The following is a 19,414-nucleotide window of genomic DNA, read 5'->3' on the forward strand; positions in this document are numbered from 1 at the left end:
CACCATCAGACAGTTACAGCCATTTATTAATAAAGTCCTGGTGCAGCTGGGATGATGACACATTTTTGTTACGTTGCCTGGAATAAAGTAATAACAAGCTAAGAAAAATTTACTTTGGATGCTCAAATCAAATGGGCTTTTTCATTTTGTTTTGTTGTATGTTTGCAGGATGTACTCACTGATGAAGAGGTTAGTTTCCATTCCATCACACAGCGAAACATACCAAAATATTGACAGACTCTTGGTGAGTCATGAATTTTCAGTGGAGCTGACCAAAATGTTCCTCATAAAACAGCGTAAGCTTTGACAGCACCTGTTAAAACTAGAATTACAGTTACACAAAGAATCCGATGGAACAAATTTAGGAACGTGCCAGAATTTTCATGGCTGGTGTCAGTCTGAAGAAAAAGCTTAAAATCCTTTTGCAACGCAATCTATTTGTTGATTTAAGGCCAGTCTGAAGAATGTATTTAGGCATTTAATGATGTTAATAGATGCTCTGTGAGATTTTGTAAAATGGCCAGCTATCCTGACTGAGGATACTCAGAAACTACTAACTACTTTCCTTCGAAGTCTGGAGAAACAGTCTTTTTGGCTTTCTGAGTATCTCTGCCAATTGTGAGGCCAAATCACCTTTCCAAGCCAAACAGCATCTTATATGGAAAGCTAGTAGCCACCTTAGTGCTGGAAAGGATTTGCTAGCATAAACAATGACTTGGAGATATTTCCTGTAAATGAAAAAGCAGATATGTCAGCTTGACATTCACATGATATATCCACAGTACATTATGCATTTACTTATGTGTAAAACTAATTTTCTTTTACATACAGTTGTGCCAATTATTTCTCAATGAAGATACATCACACAAATTGATACAAGACATGCAAAAATTGAATCGATTGCTAAGTTTTAATTTCAAAGGTGCAGTTATTTACTGGAATATAGGAATTAACTGAAACAGGAAAATGCAGTCTGCATTTGCAGGCATTTTCTTTCATTACATGTTTATTTTGCATTTCTTGCAAGGAATCAAGCAACAGCCTGTCCTGCTTCATCGGACCTCACAGGCTTTTTTGGAACTTGATATTAAACAGTACTATAAAAAAGCAGGTGTTTCATTTGTAAACACTAAACAGATGGTTTATGCATTTATAAACACAGACCTCCTGTAAGAGGTGCGAAGAAACCATAATTTATGCCCTTGCAGCAAGGAAAATATAAACAGGATCTTCTTCTCCCACCATGATCAGCATCACTGCCAGATACAGACAGGTTTGTATGGTGTTTCTTGATAGTCTTCAAATTCCGCCTGCCTGCAGGAGGACTTCCTGACCTGCAGGGTGAATTTTATTAATACTGAGTTCTTTACGAAAGCAACAACCAAAACCAACCCACCCCAAAGCAAAACACAAACGCCTCCCTGTCTGCAAGACAGGTGGAATTATAAGTCTCTGAGACATTAGCATAATGAAGGTGTTTAAATCCAGCTACCAAACAAGAAACAATCCTGCAGCTACAGGTAGGAGCTGAGCATCGTTTTCCCATTTCCATGAATTAGAAAACCTTGCTGCAGGCATTATTACAATAATGTTGTCATCAACAGCAATTAATACAACAACAATGATGGCCGTAAATGATTAATGTTCATGAGAGCCCTCTGAGGCAAATCAGTGAGTATTTAATTAGAAAACTTACCTGGGGAGAAAAGGCTCTCCCTCCTCACCACCTAATTGGCACCATCTCTGCAGCACGTAATGCACGGCGCATGAGTAGGGGTGGCTGTTCTTCTAATGCAACCCTGTTCCCCATCCTCACTGAGGTTGCATCTAGCCCTGAGTATTATCTGAAAGATGAAAACGAGGCATCACCGCTTGCACAAGGCTAGAGAGAGTCATAATCAGAACTGAGATGAGATCTCACCAGTCATTCCCGATCCTAAGTCTAAGTCACAGGACCTGCATTGTGACTACTGAGACCGAATTCAATATAAAGCTTCCTCCTGGCTATAGTAAACCTCAAATTGGGCCCCAGTCTGGTTTAAGAATGAACTTACTCAGTGCCAGATGTATCAATAAACCAAAGCTTTTGATTCCCATGTCTTGTTCATTGCACTGTGCAGGAGGTTTCAGTCTCTATTAGACTATATTCCAGCCAAAAACACTAGGCCTAGAAATAAACTTTGGCAATTACCCACTGTAGTAAAAGCTAAGCAATGTCGATGGTTAATTTGTCCAATACAAAACTATTATGACAACTCATACTTATGCTTTCAGATCTGAAGAAGGGTATAAATAGCTCTGTTCAGTACTTTATTTAATTTAATTAACATTTTGTTTGTATTTTAAAACACTTAAAACAGATTAGCAGGTAAATAGTATACAAAGTTAATTAGGGATGATGTGACTTGCTTCTTAACAAATGACCCTCTCTATTTCCTGTACCTACTTACAATACTAAAAAGCATTGAAATCTCATTACACCGGGATTTGGCAATACCGTAATGAGAAAATATCAAATACATGGCAGAAAAAGGAAGCACCTGCACGAAGTTTGCTACCATGACAGTGAACAACAGAATCATTGAGTAATCTATTCTGTCTGCAGGGTCTGTCTGGAGGGCATCTGGTCCCAGCCCTTGCTCAGAGCAGGGTCAGCTTCAGAGCTGCGTGGGATTCCTCAGGGCCTTGGCTAGCTGAGTGGTGAACATTTCTGAAGATGAAAACTCCAGTGTCTCTGGGCACCTGTTTCAATGATACATACATACTTCCCTGTAAACACAGTCAGTTCGCAAGTGAATGTAATTCTAGTGATAACATTTCAAAAGTAACTGGAAGCTCAGAAATAAAGTTAACAGCCCTAATGCTGCAGTGATTTCTTACAGCACTGGAAAAGTCTTTAAGCAACACTATCGGTGCTATGATAGTAAGACAGAAAAACATCCCATAGCCAGGATTTCCTTGCTGATGTGAATAGAAGTTGTTGCAGCTGGAGAATCAACTGTTCACTGCCCCCCTGCTGCTTCTCCCCTAGAAAGTGCAATGGGTGGAATTTAGAAATTGTTAGTGATTTGTTGGGTCTTTCAAAGGAAGGACCTGTGGCAATTTTTTGTCTTGGACTTCCCATGGCTTTTACTGTAGATGGTCAATTTGTAAAAATTCTGAGTACTTGCAAATCTCAATAATGTAGGAGTAGCAGATTCTCAGCCCATTTGAAAGTTGGGTATTACTTCTAGTTGGGTGACTTTGCCTGAATTCATGGGATTAGCCTCAAAACGCTACAGATAGAAAACAGGGGTCAAAAGCATGGGATGTTTTTCTATCAGCTGAAGAGAAAAAAATTTGGAAAAGTACTTCTGAATAAGAATCCAATTTAGTGTAAAAATATCTCAAAACATAGTGGTTCTTCAGAGCAGGAGGATGAAAGAGCAAGTCTTAGTTGCCAGGGTGCAAGCACGCAGATGTTTTCTTTATTCAATCAGTTCACAGGTAACAGCATACAACATATAGTGCTTTAACATTGCAGAAAAAGATTTTCAGGGGTCCCTAGACATTATTCTTTTCTTTTTATAATTTTGTCAGATCAATACACAGCAACAAATGAATGGTCTGTACAGAGATGTAAAAATCCTGTTACATTTGTCATACATATTGTAGCATAAGCTATGTGTCTGTCCGGAAGAGTGAGCTGAAACTCAGTCTATGTCTTCTGCTGAAATCACTAACTGCAAAAATGAAGTAGACGCACAGTTTCACTCTAGATGTTATACTATAGCAAATGGCAAAGTAATAATTTCGGGGGAATATTTATTTCAGATACCTTGGAAAAGTTATAAGGGGAATAAAAACAAAACAAGGGAGAAGGTTTATTTTTAGTCTGAGTTAGTGCAAATGCACTGATATAGATAAGACGTTAATCCTAAGATATGCAGAAGAACATGGAAATGCTTGGAGATGCAATGAATGAAAGTTTGAAAAACAGGTCTAAGTCACATCTAACCAATGAAAGTACAATCAAAAAGGTGATTCTGCATATTATTTATACATGAAAATATATTTCCAAACTTCCTTTTTGTTTTATTTGCTTATACAGTGAAACTCAAGTGAACAAACACTTATCCATGCTAATTGTGGACAGCAGAAGAATCGCAGTCAGAAAAATATTTTCCTTGAAAGCTCTTGGTGGCCATTTGGAAACATGTTGCTGTTTATACGGTGGAAAAGGGAGAAAGGGGCATAGGTTTGTGAGTATAAAGAAATACTGAAAGGATTTAAAAAAAGATGACAGTCCACCTCTCCCCCAATATTTTAAAAGATTATAACTTCTTTTTAAAAAAAAGTATCTCCAGGTTCTTCTTTTCAGCTCATATCCTGCAGAAAACTATGAGAAGCTGATGACTGAGATATCAAAAATAAGACCACTTTGAACCGTGTGCTCTGAAACCCCAAATGTTATTAACTTTGTGCTTAGCTCCTGTCTCTTTTAAAAAAGAATTACATGCTTGAAATCTCCTTCTGGTTGTATAAACTCTGTCTGGGGGTGAGGCCACAGGGCAAGCAAGGATTTCAAACAACTAAATAAGAACAAAAACATTTACAGAATGTAAAGCTTTGTGGCTTTTTGACTGTAAATAAAGTGCAAGACTTTCAAATGTCAAAATTCAAACATTAAACAAAAAAAAAATTGTAAATTTGCATTATGAATCATGCACCAGTATTACCTAATTACTGTGAATCATAACTGTATATCCATTGTCTATAGTACAGTGGTACTACTGAAATGTAGGAGTGTTGCTTTTGTTCTTAACACTGCTGTTTTCACGTTCATGAATTTCAAAAGAAGTCTTACCTGAAGTGCTTGCTAAATGGAAGTGTGGTGCCTTTAACTTTTTATGACTTACCTTCTGTTATAATAGTGCATGTACCACCCTTTATTTTTTACAAAATAATTAATAATCTAAGTATATTCAGAGTAACAATTATAAGATTAGCATGTTTCTAGGTTGGGACTCAGCTAACTTGAGGTTAGCCCAAGAAAGAGGGGAATGCATGCAGATGATGATTTTTCTTATTTTCTGTAAGCAGCTCCAGCATCAGCCTTCCCCTGCAGACACAGGTCTTGCCCCGGTGCTTCCAGAGCTGTCCTAACTGTCAAGCAACACAGGACAACCATGAGGTGGTTAATGTCGCGTGGGACTAATCCTGTCTAAAGTCAGCTCACCCAGCTGAGGGTGCACTGAGGAGGAAGGGGAGTTGGTACCCCAGTACCTGGGCAAGCCCAGGTCTGTGGCTGGGAATCCTGAGGGGTGCTTTGGCCAGCAGTAAATGTCTCTCTGACCAGCTGTCACTTGCTGTTGTACACCCACCTCTGCCAGTACTTATTTTAAGTGGCATCTGTCCTGGCACTCTTGTGGACAGAAAAAAGGTGGTTATTTTATGGAGGGAGGGAGGGGCCAGTCACTTGCCTCTGCTTGGCATCAGTGCATGCCCTGTGCCCCATGACAACGCTGTGTGGCCACCACTGCTGCCCTTTGGGTGCCTGATGCAGAGCTACCACTTTCCTCACCTGACACAAGCATCAGTGTGTATCCCTGACAGGGCAGGCTGCTGTCCTGAGGCCACACGCCAGCTCAGCAGAGTTTAGCCTTCCATCACTGGGAAAGCTGGGGCCAGGCAACCTTCCTGAGCACCCCTGGCCAGCTGAGGGCAAGCCGTTACCTCCAGAGGAATACTAGCATGTTTTTACCTCCTAGCATTTCAGGGCCCTTTATTGTTTTGCTCCATGCATCTTACAGCACTTCTCTCTGGGTTGCTCTGCACACACTGGCTGTGTGGGAAATCACCCATGGGAAGCTGGGGACCAGAGCACTGGTGTTTCAAACCTTGCCAGTGTAATGGCCATGCAAAGCAGCTGTTTTCACTGTAACTTGCTTTCTAAAGCTGTGAGCAGAAATAATTCCTGGGAATAAAAAATTGCAGGAGTTCTATTTCACATCTGGGATGGAGGGGACTCAAGGGAGGTAAATCCCTGAGAACATGGCTTTGAACCGCACATGTCCCATCTTGCTCTCTGGCTGTTGTTCAATGCCTGCACTCCCTGCTCACCTGAAACTCTGAACTGCAACATGTTATAACGTCCTCATCAACAAGAAGAAAGTCCTGTGCTGTTCCAGTTTTACACCTGCATGCCTTGTTTGAAACGGCAGTAATGTGGTGGTTAGTCTAAGCAGAGTGTACTTTAAAGTGGCTAAAATATTCTCTAATGATAGGCCAGGCATGTACTTTTTTATCACTTATCTGTATCTACCTGCAGCTCATTAAAAATCCCATGCACAATGCTCTCTTAGTAGGAAATATATTATTATCTCCTTTAATGCTATGTAAATATGTTCGCTTTGTGCCAAGTTATGTTTAATGGCTCAAAGCAAATCTTTACCTTATCTACACTGTGGTAAAATCTTCCTTTCTAATAAAATAAAAAATTAATAGCATATTTACCATCAAATTTATATTAGCAGGGATAGCATGCAAGGCAGGGTGAGTTTCAGAGCTCTCCAAACTTTAAGTCTATAAATTAATCATAGTTGACTCCAGCTGTGTTAGCAGTGTTTCAGACTCATGGCTACTATTTTTATTCCAATAGGTGGTGCTGTGTTGAAACCTAAATGATTTTCTAAATTTATGCTAATCTATATGCCTTGCTTGAAATTATTATCAAATTATTATTCATACAAATTCTTATCTACAATGTGAAGGAAATGTTTCTATTTTAAGCAGTAAAAATATCCATTGCTAGAGGACAGTTGTAGGCTGCTCAGTGAGTTTTACCCTTATTTGCAGAGGGGTTTGGGGGGGTTGGTTTTCTTTCTTTTTTTAAATTATTATTATTTTTCCCCAGCAGTTGTTGTAATCATATTTTTAAAACTGAGCCACACAAAGTCCCAAGACAGGAACATTCTGTGTCAATGAATTACTTGTGTCTCTGTCATACAATCCTTGCACAAATTTATAAATGACTACTCTTAAAACAAGCGTTTCTAAGAACCTACTCCTGTAAGGATAAGATATCTTCTAATCCCCATCCTAAATTTATTCATGGCTTGTTCTTTTCTCAATGGTGTCTATTAAGAAATGTCCTATTCTGTCTGGGGCCTAGATTTATTTAACCTGAAAATGTAATATTCCTTTAATCACCTTTATTTTTCATCAGTCTGATTATCCCTTCACTATGCTGGTTCTATTCATGCTTATAGTTCTTGAATACACAACTGAATGCTGTATTTCACACTGCACCAGTACTTTACAAGGGAAGGGTGCAAGGTAATACCCTTGTATGTCTTAATATCACATCTTTTTTTTAATGGACGTATCACTCTGCAAGTTCATTGTCATCTTGCCATCAACCTGTAGACCCAGATCTTTTCATCTCAGTGCTTGTTTCCGGTTGATGAGCTCCTTATTACAGGATAAGTTCATGGTGGTGGCTCCCACAACTTCCTCTGTCAAACTTCATCCTGTCGCAATGTCAGGTCCATGAGTTCTTCCTGTTTGCTTCCCTGGTGTTTCCCAAATTGTTGTCTGTCCTCAGCAGGTTTCATCAGAGAATTTCATCACTATACTTCTTCCTATGCTGTCAGGGACAAAAATACATTAATGTCCCCCAACCACAAACCCAAGATAATTCCTGCAGTTATTTTTGCAACAGAATCCTTCTCTCAAATGAAGGTCCCCATACATGCCATTTATTGTTGTGACTCTTTTAGCAATTATTCAGTTACCACTCTTCTTCAAAACTAAAATATATGTGAATTGAATCACCTGTTAAAAAATTCGTGAAAAAACAGAAGTTCCTAAAGCTCCTAGAGGGCTACTTTTTCAAGGCTTTGAAAAGTATTGTGTTTGGTGGGGTTTTTTTGTAGGTTTTTTTGTTTTTTGGTTTTTGTTTTTTTAAATAAAAAACCTCATTACCTCAGTGTAGGCCTGAACTGTTTTTCCTGGAAGTTGATGAAGGTTTTGTCATTGATTTCAATTGTACCTTAGGTCTGATGCTGTCTCCAAGGAAATAAACAACAATGCCCAAATGACTAATGTTTAATAAGATTTTCTAGGCAGTTATGAACACAAAGAACATTAGATACTTAATTTCCCTTGATTGAAATTAAAAAAAAAACTCTGTTGCTACCTATTTGCATCTTAGAGACGAATAGGTACTCCCTCTCTCCCTCCCTATGTTTTGAAAAACAGGCCTGAAGATCCTATCATTTGCAATTATGTAACTAAATTAATCTCTGAAGTCTGTAGGTTTATGTACAGGATCAAATCCATGGTTTTTCGTTTGTTCCATGTTGTAACAACCAGTGTAGTTTACAATGTCATCAACATTTCCAAACATAACTGCTTTGGCTTAAAACCTATGTCCACTTTTATTTATTCAATTTTGTATTAATGGGATTTAATTAATTTTAAAGTAATTAACCTTTGAAGTAATCAAATTCATTAACTGACTTGTGCTACTGCCTCTGAAAACCAAATGATTTATTTTAGGTATAAAAATGACCAGAGTTTTAGAAGTTAAAAGATGCCCCAAACATATTTGATTTCTGAACTGTTGAACATGTATCTTTTTAAAAGTGGCTAAACTTAGGTATCTTCAAAAAAGTAAGACAACCAAGTTGCTTTAAAATACCATAATGCAAGTTCCTATTTATTGTTCCAAAATTTTGTTTTGAAATTGCTGCCTCACTAAATATAATGTCATCATCATTCAGTGGCCCTGACCTAATTCATAATGCCTTATGTATGAAACAGCTGCTCTGCTCTTATGTCTTTATTTCTGCAAAGACATAACATTTTCTCTTCCATAAGGTACTGGAAAGTTACTCTGTTGTTAGCATAATTTGTACTCTTCTGAATGTTTCAATGTTGGAAAAAAAGTCTTATACCTGTAGTTCTAATCAAAAATAAGTGAGTTTCAATTTCATTCACAAAGTGAAAGTTATCCAGTTACAACTTAATGCACAAATACTGACTGTGGGTGTGTGAACAGCGAATATATACTAAGAAATCTGTGGGCTACAGTGTATTGTGCCTGACCCATGTAGGGATGGGAAACTAAAGAGGCTTAGAGGCTTTCAGTCTCATTTCTATCCATTCACAGTGCACCCAAAAGTCTTTCCTCTTTGTGCATGTTGAATAGGCTGGTTGGTGCAGTATTGCACGGAGTGTCACTGTCTCCCTGGAGAAAGAATTAAGGAGCATTTGCCTTCCTTGTACCAGGAGGGGAAAGAGGCCAAAAGCACTGTTGGGAAGGGCAGTGTAGTTATGGGTATGGTCAAAAGCGCTTCCTCATTTGGTTCTAGACTTTCCACCCTCAAAGGGTTTTAGATACATAACGCCGCTGAAATAATTGGAAATTATTAGCTTAAATAGTTTTAGGTATTGAATCAATACCTTTGGGAACTCCTGCTAGATTTGAACACATCCCTGTATATATTCTCGCAAATAGAGACCACTGAAAATACCACAGTGGGATTCTTTCACCTACTACATCTAATACCTGGATCTTCAGTCTCAAGGACAAAAGCTGGATAAACCACAGTTTTTTATGTGAAGGGAAAAAATTGATTTTTTGACTGTTCATTTGGTTTTCATCTGAGCTCACTAAAAGCTAACCTAAAGAAAAAAAAAAGGTATGTGTGTGTTCCTCATTGCTAGCTGGTTTTCATAAAGCAAAAGCAGGAAGCTCCCAAGGGTCCGCAAGCTGAGGCAAAAAGGTTCCTCACCCATTTGCGGATGTTACAATTTGCAATGCATATTAGGTTTCCAGCATATGACACCGCCTGGTCCTACCCTGATTGCATCACTGCTGGTGTAGGGAATGGGAAGGAGACTGTTCACAAACCACCATTCCAGAAGAAAGCTGTCAGCATTCCCAAAATGTGTTTATGAGCATTAATAGTATTAGCTTCAATGAATCACTAGCCAGAATTCTGTGAGCAAAAGGGTGAGGCTTTGAGAGATCCTGGCAGTCAGATGAATCAGAAGTTGGCTTCATCTGGCCTTTTTGCTTCCACAAACATGAAAGATATGGCAGTGCAATTATTCCTACACAGTCCTTTAGACTAGTTTGATTCTGTGTGCTGAAAACCCCCGAATGAGGGCTGAGTCCTGGCAGATGCCTGTGTGGAGGAATAAAACACTCATAAGTCTGTGCATAAGCAGACAAAACCACTATCAGCTTACTCCGTGCCTTGCATATCCGTACCGCTTTGTACTCTTTCTCACAGTCTTTGCAGCTCATCAAGGGTGGCACCAACTAGCTGGAATAACTGGAATGGATAAATACCATCCAGCTTGCTAGGACAAGTAAAAAGCTCATGCCTCCCAAGAAGGGCTGCAGGGAGCTGGAAGGCTAAGCTTCCTTCCAGATCTGAAAAGAGCATTTCTAGAGACAATATGTACAGAGAGCTTCACATATTAATAAGTAACATATTTAAGATAATTGTGGTCAAATTTTTTGATTTCAATTTTAACAATATGGTCTGATTTATCTTCTCAGAGGAAAGAAAGAAAGAAATAATAATGAAAGAATGGTCTGAATTTTATTTTCACTTGAAATTTCTTTAGGCTTCTTGTATATTACATAGATGTCAGATAATACCATCAACGTTTTGCTCTAGTAGCGTATTAGTTAAGGGACATAGTGGTATGTTTTGTGTTTTTCTGATTTGTCACGTATACATGCATGTTTTAGCATTGCTGCATATTTATTCTGGTTTTGCTTGTTTTTTCAGTGGTTGATTTATAACACTTTTTTAACTGTGTCTGCATGTATAATTCTCATATATTGTGTATTCATCTACAGCTAGCTGTAATTAAGGCAGCTTGAATATGGAAAGCACCCAACCGCTGGCAGAACAAGTAGCTCCACTCAAATTAACCTACCATGTCAAGGCAGGGCAGGGCAAAAGTAAAATCTTCTCCAACATCCTTCATTTACGAGCTGAAACTAAGACATAGACATCACAGAAATACACATACCTGAAATTCTACAGTTATGTGGGGTATGATCTGAATCTAATTGGGATTTAAGTCATGCCTTGGCCATGTACTTTTCCTCCACCGATGGTGAATTTTGCTTGCATGAAACAGAGGAAAGATTAAGCATACTGAGTGGTATAATAATGATGTGCTGGCAAAGCTGACAATTGTTTGTGACTTTTAGAGTGTCTTTCTGAGTTTAATCATAAATACATCCCCCTGGTATATAACATAGAGCATAGAGAACGCTGTTATAAATACAGACTGATGCAAACAAAAATAATCTAGAAAAAACCCTCATTAACTTCTGTCACTGCCATGTGTAGTATTTGTATTTTTGCATCTCTGTGATAGATCAGTTATAAGGCACAATAATTAAGCAGCCAATTATGGACATATAGCTTAAAGTGACAGTAACAATGCTAAAGTAAGTTACTTTAATAATATTATCGTCACTCATGTCATTACAGTCACTGTGGCATGCAGTAAACAAAAGCAAAAAAGCCAGGTTTAAAGTATTTGGAAGGAAAAAAGTATGATATTCGGTTTTATGAAAGAATGTATATTAGAGTTTCTTACCCCCACCCCCAAAAAGATAATCAAGAAACTAAATAAAAAGTCCCTAAATATGGCTGTTATTCCAAATGAAGGGAATATTATTTATGTGGGCCTGAAAAAATTTGACCATTTGAATAAATGTGATTTTAAAAGTCACACTGTGTAAACCTGCATCTCAGAGAGGGGAACTGGTTGGAGATTTTTTAATATACAGGTTCCTTGACAGAAACAGAATATTTTTGTTTGGAAAAGAATTATTTATATGGCAAGTAAAGTAACTTCATTCTGCCATAGGTTCCCTATAGGAACTTATGTTGACATAGTTGTAGTGTTTTGTTACACCGCTATAATTCTGCTGGTCTATTTGCTTATGTAGGCAGGCGATAAGGAAGAATTATACTTCTAAACTGCTTTAAAATTAATTCAAAGATGAGTGTCTCTGTACCAAGATTTAGTAAGTCTGAGCTGTGGGACTTAGAGCACATAATTCACTAAATAAGTAAGACTTGGTCCTGAAACTTGGATAATGTTTTAAAGTATCCTGCTTCCAGATCCTAACATGTCTGTTTCTTTAGGTTCCTAAGAGCCTAGTGGATTTGTGGATTTCTTTCAAATGCTGACTGCTTGAGATTTAGTTGTCAAATGACTTGCTGCACATCACATCAGATCCTCTTGCCCCATCAGCTATTCAGAAGTGAAGTACCTCTAAGAAAATATTGTTCAAATAGCCCATAGTTTATGAAAAACTGGTATTTACCAGGAGAATAAAGGCTTATAATAAAGAGAAAAAAACCTGAAGAAAAAAACCCTGACCACAAAGCTCAGCAGTGCTGGACAATGAACAATCCTGTCCTGAGACCAGACACATCAGAGTTGACATCCATCTGTAGTGGGTTTGCACGGCAAGGTTTTGGTAGCTGGGGGCTACAGGGGATGGCTTCTGTGAAAAGATGCAAGAAACTTCCTCCATGTCCAATGGAGCCAATGCCACCTGACTCCAAGATGGACCCACCACTGGCCGAGGCTGAGCCCATCAGCAACAGTAGCAGTGCCTCTGGGATAGCATATTAAGAAGGGGGGGCGGGGGTGAGGAATAAAAAAAACCCTGTGCCAGGGGAAGAGAGGAGTGAGAACATGTGAGAGCAACCACTCTGCAGACACCCGGGTCAGTGCAGGAGGAGGCAGGAGGTGCCCCAGGCACTAAAGCAGATGCCCCTGCAGCCCCTGGTGAAGCCCATGGTGAGGCAGGCTGTGCCCCTCAGCCCATGGAGGGTAACGCTGGAGCAGGTACCCACCTGCAGCCTGTGGAGGACCCCACGCCAGAGCAGGTGGATGCCCCAAGGAGGCTGTGACCCCGTGGGAAGGCTGTGCTTGAAGCAGGTTTACTGGCAGGACCTGTGACCCTGCAGGAGACTCATGCTGGCGCAGTGTGTGCCTGAAGGACAGCATCCCATGGAAGGGACCCACACTGGAGCAGTTGGTGAAGACTGCAGCCTGTGGGAAAGATTTGGAAAGATTTGCATTGAAGAAGTTCATGAAGAAGTCTCCCATGGGAGGGACCCTATGCTGGAGCAGGGGAAGAGTGTGACCAGGAAGGAGTGACAGCAATAACATGCGATGAACTGACCGTAACCCCTCATTCCCTGTCCCCCTGTGCCACTCGGGGGAAGGAGGCAGAGAAATCAGGAATTAAGTTAAGCTGGGGAAGACAGGAAGTTTTTTTTCTGATTTGAATGGTAATAAATTAAACTAATTTCCCCATGCTGAGTCTGTTTTGCATGTGACAATAATTGCTGAGTGATGCCCCTGTCCTTATCTCAACCCAAGAGCCCTTCGTTATATTTTCTCTCCCCTGTCTGGGTGAGGAGGAGAGTGATAGAGCAGCTTTGGTGGGTACCTGGCATTCAGCCAGGGTCGACCCACCACACCACATCTTCAGTGACCCCCCTCTTCCCATACATATGGTAGGATGTGTCCAGTCAGAGGTGTGCAGAGAGCTGTGTGGTGAGGACAGGTGTGGTTTATCACCTAGGTATACCACCATGCTAATGCAGCTATGGGACACGGGGTTTGGTACCACATTATTGCAGCTGGTCCTCCTTCAGCTGTCTCAAATCTGAGGCAGAGTACAAGGCACCCTGGAGAGGAAGGGCAGGCTCAGTCCTCATCTCATCTTTGGCTTTCTGCTGCTGATATGGTTAATAGGAGAAGGGGTGATTGTAGTCAAACTCTGGTGAAATCCCATTTCTCTGACAGGGCTGTAGCAGGGAAAGGCAAGATGGGTCTCTTCAGCCCTTGGTGACATATTCTGGGGACAGTGGTGGTAAATCAGCTGTGGGGGAAACCTGGGAAGCTCCTAGGAATCAGAACCACTGACTGGGGGACCTCCTGAAGTGGACTGCTTCTTTTGCAGCTGTGGCAGCTAGAAATGAGGGGAAAATTGAGTACTTCTGTAAGTATGCAAAGGGCATTCATTCCACTATGGGAAGCGCTTGGCCTGGTTGTAGCTCTGCATCCAGGACACAGTGGGAAGCAACGGTAGTTGGTGGCCATGCCACTCATAGACCCAGAGCCAGCAGCCCCGATCTGTCCTGAGTCCCAAAGCTATGTCCTGACCCTTTCAGGGCTAAGCTCATGGTGAAAGGTAGGACTTCTCAGATGAAACACTCTTTTTGTATTTCTTCTCTATAAATGGAGACCAGTATATGCCACACAGGTTATTAAAAAAACACAGGATTCATACCACAGTGGGGACTGGATTTCATTCTCGGTGACCTAAAGGAGGGTGGAAAAACCCTGTTTCATAGCTGCCAAGCATCAAGCAATCTTTTTCCTATAAATGTCATTTTTTTTCCAATTTTCTGGCAGTGTCAAACGAAATGTCAGAGTGCTTGCATAAGAAGTTTAGAATGCTAGGGCTGCTATGTCATGAAGGGTTTGAATAGCTCTAATTACCAGAAGAATCATTTCAGTACTTATGGGTTGAGTGCAATGAAAGGATATTGAGAACAAATACATTTCTCAAACTAGAGTTTTGCATACTTATAAATGTGGATTAATGTAAGATACTGTAATTGAAACTAATACTGAAGAATCAATTGAAAAGAGAATACAGAGCTCTACAGCTTTAAACACCATAGCAGAAATAAAGACCAACATGTACAAGACTATAAATTATTTTTAAAATAACTTTTACAGCTGAGTGCTTTCAATATGTTAGTGCTACAGAGCTAGTCCACATATAAAACATGTTGGATATTCCAGAACTGCATGTCAGTTCATAATTAAGTACAGTAAGTGTTGCAGCTATAGGAGCAGGGTACTTTTTTTCTTCTGGAGGGTCAGATGAATCATAGGAGTAATAGCTTCATTGTTTGTGGTTTGAACTTTTAGAGTGAAATCCCGTACCACCGAGATCAGAAGAAGCCTTGTGTATGTCTTTGAGAGAACTAAAGTCAGAAAGATTAAATAAATAAATAAATAAATAAATAAACAATTCTTATTTTCTCTCCTGTGCTTTATTGGTGTTTTTTTGTTGTTGTTGTTTAATGTTACAGTGTTGTCACCAAAACAGTGGCTGGCAAGTAGGAACATGCTTCTATTTTTCTTAGGCATCTTTCCTGCAGATTGTAAAAGTTCAGTTTTGTTTTCTCTACGTGCCTCGGCGCTTCTGGTTCCATCTGGAAGCGCACATCAAAGCCCTGCAGTCCCACAAGCAAGCTAACATTTCTCCCTTGAACTGAACCAGGAAGCACTGGAAGGCTTACAAAGAGGCATGCCGTCGCAGGCCTGGATCCAGAGCACTGCAGAAAGTCATTGCTCCAACTCACTTCAAGGGGCACCAGATCACGTTTTTGAAGACTGATATTTAGGTACGCTGCGCAAACCTACCTGGACAGCTTATGGCCTGGTTTTATACTCCATCATTATCCACGCGGTTTAGAAGGAAGGGCCCCTTTTCAAGCGCAGTATTATAGTAATCAGCCAGAAAGCAGAGGAGAAGCTCATTCAAGTTAACTGGCAACACGCTGTGCACATTATGAGACCTCACTTTTAGTAGACTCATAAATTCCACAGTATTTTGAATGGGGCTGCGTTGAAGGACAAAGCAAAATGGGCTGCCTTTAAACATGATTCTGTTCTTGTGCTTCTCTTCTCCAAAGGTTGGTAACTTCTGAATTAAAGTAATTACTACAGCTTCTGGTTTACACCAATTAGTCTCCTTTCTGCTTTAACATACACAGTATTGAAAAGGTCAGGCCAGAAACAGAGAGATTGTCTCCCAGTGTGTAGCTACTCACATCACCCTGAGTGTCTGCATACGTAGATGTCTAGCTATAGATTTATATTTGTCTTTATAGAAGGGAACAAATGTGAATATCCCTTTGATGTTTTTCAGGAACTCTTCAGAAAAAGTTTTAAAGATGTACTTAGCTGAACTTCCACATTATTTTGTGCTTAGGAATATAGACTACGTACAGCCATCATTACTGTTGTTCAGAATGGTCCCTTTTTAGATGTATAAAGAAACATAAAAGGTAAGATACGGGTACAAAATTATATTTCAGGACTGAAATGCTAACTTACCTAATCAGATAATTTCAATTCCTTTGCTACAGATGCAAAGATAAAAGGCAGAAAGTTTCGTGTGACACGGTAAGGCAAAACTGCGTGAAAAACAGCTTTTGTTTGGATTAAAGTTGCAACTGTGAGCTGAACTAACAGCTTGTTGCTGCCAAAAGGGGGAAGTCTTGCTCTCCGCACTTCTCTCCGCACGCCTCCTTCCCTGCTCCTTCTTTAGCCACCAGCCAGCAACCCCTGCAGCCAGGCTGGCATCCCTCTGCCCAGGACAGAGGCAAACTTAACCCTTGGCAAAAAGAAGAAAAAGAAGAAGAAGAAGAAGAAGAAGAAGAAGAAGAAGAAGAAGAAGAAGAAGAAGAAGAAGAAGAAGAAGAAGAAGAAGAAGAAGAAGAAGAAGAAGGAGAAGGAGAAGAAGAAGAAGAAGAAGAAAAAAGTCTCGTTTTTCTTTTGGGAAAGTGAAGGGTCTGTTTTTCTTACCCATTTCTTTTTTTTTTTTAGGCCATTTTAGTGAGATGAATTAGCATCCTCAGCAGGCAGACAAGTGCTAGAGATGGTTGCTTGGAAGAGGGGAGTGAGAAAGGTGGGGATGAACAGAGCAGATGGGTACCAGGGGGAGCAGGGTCTCCTCCTGTGTTGCAGAACTGTGAGTTGAACTCTGGACATTTTAAGAGATGATAACCTTACAACACAAAGGGATCAGAACAAACAGTTTGGTTTTCATGGATCCAGACCCCAATTTTTGCTTATATATGGGTTTTGCACCAAGCCAAATTATTAAAGAAAGTCAGATCTCTCAAAATATTTCTTTTTCCAAAGAAAGACATATTTGTTCTCAAATGATTTTTAGGTCTTCATTTTCTAATGAAATAAATGCAAAGTTTCAGCTAAAATGTTATCTAGAACTTTAACATAGGAACACTTGCTTTGAGACTGGCAGAATAAAAGGCTTTCCCTTAAATTTCACTTAAAAGAGCTGGGCAGATTTGGTACAAATTCAGGAATCCAGATGAGCAGGCTGAATTTTTGGCGCCTACACATAAAAAGTACTTTAAAAACCTAACTGAGACCAAATGCATCTTCTGGCATGTGCACCTATGAGGCTGTAAAGAACCTGCGGGGAGATGCAGGGGCTTTTGGGATCTTTGTAAAATTTACTTCCCCCTCCGCTGCTGTTTGCTTTCCTCTGATACATTTAAAGCTGACTCTGGGTGCTGGATGAGGGTGAGCTGATGAAGTAGAACTAAGAGCTAGTCTTTTTCCAGATAAAACAAAGATTAAGTACCTGCTGATTTTGATTGCCTGTATAAATCAGAAATGACTCCACTGAAATTGGTCTGTTGAATGATTTGGCTTTCCTGATTCTTCTCTGTAGTATAGTAACACTTGGATAACCTCATTAGGACCAGTCCTCCTCTGTACTGGACATGGTACAAGTATGTAGTGATAGGCATGCGAACTCATGACTGCTTTTCTGTGAATTTTGGCTGCGTGCAATAAATGTGCCCAAAAAAATGGATTAAAAAAAAAAAAAGTTAATCCCATCTCCAGACTTACCTGTAGACTAATACAAAATGAACAAGACTGATCTGTCTGAAGGGATTCTCAGCGGGGTGTGTTGTATTAACTTCAAATTGGTGTTTGCCTAAGACCTTCTGGCCCTGAGCACTGGGCACAGAGAAACTTTACCCTTCGGCCAGGCTGTACCGTGCCATCAGACAGGACTTTGTGAAGTTGTTGGGGTGAGGGGGAAGGAAGCAAGTGCAGACATGGGACTAAAAACATTTTTACATTGTTTTGAAACTGAAGTGAGGTGATTATTAAGTTTTCCATGAGTCATCTGGCATTACTTACACGAAACTGTATGTAGTACTTTGGTCTTCAGTTTACCCCTTCTAACTCTTCCACACCAAATTTTCTGTTCTCAAGCAAGATGGGTCGTTTTACTCAAAAAGGGACACTACCGGGAAATGCAGCCCCCCGGCCCCTGTGTCCCTCCTTGGCAACTTTTCCTCATGCATGCCAAGGCTTGGCTGAGATTGCATGCCATGAGATGAAGGATTAATTTTTCCTCACAGCAATGGTGTATCTCAAGGTTCACAAATGGCATCTGGCCTCACAGAAGGCAGGGAGCTGCCTATTACAGAGCAAACCTGCACCGCTGCTGGTGATGGTGGCTCCTGAAAACATTTATGTGCCAGTGACAGCACTAGGCAGAGGCACCATGGGTACCCCTACTCATTCTCCAGTATTACTGATGAAGGGCCTTTTGTGGCTCAGGATGGACATACTATTTTCCCTATTTTAGACACATTTTTTTCTCTGAAACTTTCTCTTTCTCTTCAGGCTGGTTGTTTGGATGCTATGCTGGAGCATTGCTGGTATCTATCTTGAAAACATGCAATCTCCCACGCCAGGAAAGGGTTTTAGCAAAGCTCCCCTGAGCCATGCCATCTCCTTTTCCTACTCTCAGGCTGTGAACATCTTTTTCTTTCCCACTCTAAGACCAGATCTTTACAGTTAATGAGCTGGATGTGGGCCTCCCCAGCTCCTGCTCTCCCAGATGCAGGGACTCACAGGGCAGAAACCTCCAGCACTTGCTCCAGGAGAGTCTTCTAGCTTCTTCCTAATCCCAGACTGCTACCGATAATGCCCAAGGGCCCCAGTAACACCTTCCTTATCTTCTAGGAAAGAGATGAGAGAGTACTATAAACATGCTAATACTGGGAATTGCCATGCTTTCATTCAGTCCAAATACATCCAGATGAAGCTGTGCAGAGCTTGCATGCTTGCAGGACCTTTAGTCCAGTCTGTCAATTCATAGACGGTAAATAAAGGAGCAGTGCGACTGAGGTCCTGGTGGCCTAACTATATAAGAGAGGATTTTAAAACTGTAGGAAAAAGTCATATTCTTTATTAGAGCAGCAAATATAAATGGAAAGGACAAATTTTAATTAAATGTCTTTTGATGGTATCAGTCCCCTTGAGTGAAGTGGAATGTACATTGCTTTGAATATGTGGGTCATAGGAGTAACTAGCTACTGGTTCCATATAAGCTGGTGTACCGGACTCAGCTGGGATAGACTTCATGGCAGTCTATATGATGCTATTTTTGGAATTGTGACCAAACCGGCATTGATAACACACTGATTCTTAGTTGTTGCTGAACAGTACTTGCACAGTGCCAAGGTCTTCTCTGTTTCTCACATTGCTGCAAGCAAGTGGGCTGGTACTGGGCAAG

The sequence above is a fragment of the Falco naumanni genome, chromosome 6, assembly GCF_017639655.2.
Source record: "Falco naumanni isolate bFalNau1 chromosome 6, bFalNau1.pat, whole genome shotgun sequence".
Classification (NCBI taxonomy): Eukaryota; Metazoa; Chordata; class Aves; order Falconiformes; family Falconidae; genus Falco; species Falco naumanni.